Below are 4,633 nucleotides of genomic sequence, written 5' to 3'. Positions count from 1 at the left end.
TGTTTATTATTTATTACGAGTACCTTATTTATGTATAGTCACGATGGAATTATTCTTAATTAAAACCAGTTAACACTTGTATTGTGTTTAAATTTGAATAAAACACTTTTATTTATAAGTTATATGACTGAACTGAAGAAAATCTCAAAAAATAACCAATGCTAAGTGACCATCTTCGTCTTCTTCCACCGTGTTCAACTTCTGAAACCGTTACTGCGTAGACAACCATGAAATCTAAGATGTTATATCCCTTGTGCCTTTAATTACACTGTCTCGCTCACCCTTCAAACCGGAACACATTCCAAGTACTATACTAATTGGCAATAAAATAATTAGTGTGTAGGTGGTACCCATCCAGACAGGCACCATGAATTCCTACTACGTTATAACCATCAAAGTCTGAAATAAGACCTTCTGGATTATCATTGCGTCCAGAAACTTTAAAGTAGGAACAATAATACGTTAAAGTAGAACTATTCACAACAGTTTGTATGATAAATGTACGTCATGTTTTTACACAGTGCAAGCACGCGTTATATATAAATAGTTACATGTAATTTATCTTTGAAACATCTCCTAAGATGTTTACACTTATAAACTATTATAATTAGTAGTAGACACATAAGACCTATTATATAAGACAGACAAATAAAAATATCAATTTTTTACATGTATTGATGAAAATTAATTTTAACCGATACTATCTATAGTACAGACCCCGATAGAAATGAGGGAGCATCTCATTTGGACAATAAAAGAAAAAATATGTGTTTGATTAGTAAGCAGCATACGAGCATTCCGACTTCAATCGACAGTTTGTCCAATTGACCTCATTTTTAACAATGCTCTTTTATAAATAGCGTATTAAAAATAAAATAATAGGATAGTTGTTTACATTTTAAAATTGGAACTATACTTTCTCTTATACGTCTAATTTTAATGAATATTTTCGAAGATATTACAGATTTAAAATGCAGGGACACAGCGGTTTGTATTTTCTGTTCAGCTGTGAACGTTGTATATAAAGACATTCTGAAGTATATTTAGTATCAGCATTGCACCCGTGCGAAGCCGGAGCAGGTCGCTAGTAATATTATAAGTAAGCATATAAGCAATTAACTAAATTGTTACAATTTAATTAATTGCTTATATGCTTACTTTTCGCGGGAGACCCACTAGTACATAATTACAGTACAGTATGATAACTAAAATGCGGTAGCAGATACAACATATAAAGATAATTTTATAAACAATAAGATAAAGTAATAATATAAACAAATAAGATAAAGTTAGTTAAGTATTTTTTTTTAAACAAAGTCCGAGAATAGCTGTAGTAAAATTATTTCGTCCATGGATTTTTATAACCACGTTAGATAATATAAACGTTGAAGATAGTAAAAATCGTAAAATATATTTTTTTACGATAATTTTATTTACAAATCTTACGTCATAATATAAGCAAATCTTGAATGACTAACACTAGTAATAAAACTTATCGATTTAAATTAATGTTGAAGTGAAAATTCAAATAAAATTATTTTCAACATTGTATTTTATAGTTTAAACGAAGTTACAGACTTTGTTTAAAGATACCCTGATAAAATATTACACAAATAAAAAGGTATTTTTACACTATGTGATCATACAAATTTTATAAATTTGAAACTTTATTTTTGTCACGCCATCACGCCCCACAATCCGTTTTGCAGTTAGAATTCACTTCGTAGTGCGAGATACGAAGTAAATTCTTACAGCTTACAGGGTTACAATATCACATCAAACCAATGGAAGACTAACTCGCTTTTTAATAACCTAACCCTCGATATAACGTACCTAGTATTTAAGAAACAAAAACAAGAAAATGTTCAGACTATACAGGAACAGGCTAAAGCCTAAAGGTTTGGTATTTTAATAGAATTTTTCCTAACGGCTTATTGCTTTTGGGATCGCTCAATAAATCAAGCGTGATTTACTTTTGAACATAAGACCCTTCTTTACTATGTAATATGGATAAAATAAAAAATAATATTGCAGCTCCGAAACTTATTTCCGAACATCCCAAACACGGTCATTTCGACGCGTTCCAACAACGAGGGCAGGTTTACATAGCATATTATATAGTCCTTGAAATACTCAACTTCGAATATTTTCTTTCTCTATCAAGAATTAGATGGAAGCTACAAACTGACTTACTGCTAAATTACGTAAAATTCCTGTTTTCACTAAAATAGGTAACGGCTGGGTTAGATCTCATAGTAATAAGTATAAATACAAGGCTTAAAATTCAATCAAAAAATCAAAGCAATATATTATATAGTAGTTAATGGAAGAGCAAGTTATCACCTGAGACGGGAGGGCAGTGAAGTAACAAGCCCTTTCGGGCTTCAATACCAAAAAAAGGAAGAATCGCTCCGAGGATCCTTTTCGAAGAACAGAATTTTGAAACAGAAAAATCGTTTGTGGCTCGCTGTGGATCCCAGGGGCCAAGCGACTACATTGGCATAGCTACCATAGTGGATAGTAATTGGAACTGAACATCGATGGTACAAATTCAGGTAAATACCGCTTTTTTCCTGTCAATATTCTATATATTAACTCATATCATGCACGTAAGTGTAACATGCCTTCCAAATTATAGGATGTTTTTGGATAGTCATACCAGAAAAGTAGGCCTTCACCACGCAATGAGACATTTACAGTCTTTTACTTTCATGATCTATTTTTTACCATAAAATATATAAATAGAATTATTTTAAGACACCCTTGAGTGCATGTCTCTGGAAAATTATACGGTTTATATTTGTATATTACGACTGAAATAATGCCAGCGTCCATCTAAAGTTCACGGCACTGACATTTACAAGCGTAAAGTTGGGTGCGTCTCAAACGTTCCACGGTCGGCAATGAGCTATAAAATAAATCATTTTACTACAGTCTAGAACGTCTATACAAATGGAGTTCATAAAAACAAACTCCACTATTATGCTAACAGTAGATTCCTTCGTCCATTAAGGCTCCGACTGTCTTGCCTTGCTACGACTTTTAGGTTTTCCCTTTAGCAACAATTTATGCGATTGAATGTTCTCAGACTATCGCTACACTCCCGCAAAGAGTGTTTTAACATAACATAAATAGCAAAAACTTCATTATGCAATTCGCCACGGGTGAAATTGGATTGAAATCGATCCCACAATTTGTGCTCAATACACGAGAATAACGAGGCGAATTTAATTTACGTTTTACACAAACACAAAAACACATCCACAGACTCGAAATCAACCACAAACATTCATTGTTTATGGTTGATTCGATTGATTAAAATTTGAATAATAAAAGTTCGAATCCTTCACGATAACTTCCAAAGCCCTTTCAACATATAATTTCTATTGAAATTATTTTAAAAGATAGCATTTATTTATCGACCAACATAATATATTGATTTAGGAGTTAACGATTAGACAGTTCAAATTCCTAAGAAATACCAAGGCAAGATGACGCAAGCTTCAGAAAGATTAGTACAATGTGTATATGTATGTATATCAAAAGTTGAGACTCTATAGGTATAATAATAATAATAATAACCCCCCCAGGGGACCACCTTGTCGTGGTGGGGGGGCTTAAGGGAAGGTATAAATGGTCATCAAGAACTAAACCATATATACCCTGTTAATAAACGAAACAGGAGATACATAAATTTAATAGCCGCTAATACCTTGGCTATGCCCTTCACAACTAACGGTCCCGAACCCAAAACCCAAATGGAGATGAGTAAAAGAGAATACAATTTACGGCCGCTTCCCGGGGTTCGCCGGGGCGCATCTGGAGCCGATGCTGGATGCTACAGCATGCGAACCATCGGTGGTGAGGAGCTGAGCAGGCGGGCACTCATCAACACAAATGTTACAGCCGATCGCTGTGAGTTGAACAGGCGGACTCACAACGTAGAAGCTACAGCCGACCCCTTGGGCAACGAAACAAATACCCCTTCGACTCGCCCCCAGCATATGACCCAAGCAGAACGCGAAAAGGACTCCGATATGCTTAACGAAATAATTTCAGCTTCACCTTCACCCTTCAATTCATATGAATCACCTAGTTCATCTCCACTTTCATACCAGGTTTCTTCAAGATCAAACATAATTTCACCTATGTCTGTGGATGTTGTGCAGGAGGCACATGCCATTGAACCTACATCCGCCACAGGCACAAACCGTGCGCGTAAAAGATGGTCAGACGATATGAATAAATTCATCTGGCGCACGTACCTCATTGCCACAAAATTAAACACAAGTAAAATATACCTTGCTCATCTACACCACGAATTTTCACTAAAATTTCCTCAGATGGAGGCATCTAGACAGAGACTAGGTGACCAATGCCGAGCTATAGTCAGAAATAAATTGCTTCCCCAAGAAATATTAGAACAAATAAAACAAGAAGTAACAGAGAGCCTACAACAAACCAACAACCAAGATAGAACACAAAATACTCAAACTAATTTAAGCATGCAAATACACAATAGCCACCAACAAGGTATAAGGCAGAGAAGAAGATGGACCACTGAGTATAATGAAACCATTATTAGAAACTACTACAAAATTACAGAATTAGAAGAAAATAGATCAGCTTACCG

The 4,633-nt window shown here is 34.6% G+C and overlaps 1 protein-coding gene across 1 annotated transcript in view; it reads right to left on the bottom strand.

The window, feature by feature from the left end:
• LOC113395011 (mitoguardin) overlaps positions 1-4,633 on the bottom strand; it is a 50,810-nt gene that overhangs the window by 35,654 nt on the left and 10,523 nt on the right. The window lies entirely within an intron of this gene.

The sequence above is a fragment of the Vanessa tameamea genome, chromosome 4, assembly GCF_037043105.1.
Source record: "Vanessa tameamea isolate UH-Manoa-2023 chromosome 4, ilVanTame1 primary haplotype, whole genome shotgun sequence".
Classification (NCBI taxonomy): domain Eukaryota; kingdom Metazoa; phylum Arthropoda; class Insecta; order Lepidoptera; family Nymphalidae; genus Vanessa; species Vanessa tameamea.
This window is presented reverse-complemented; position numbering and strand designations above follow the sequence as displayed.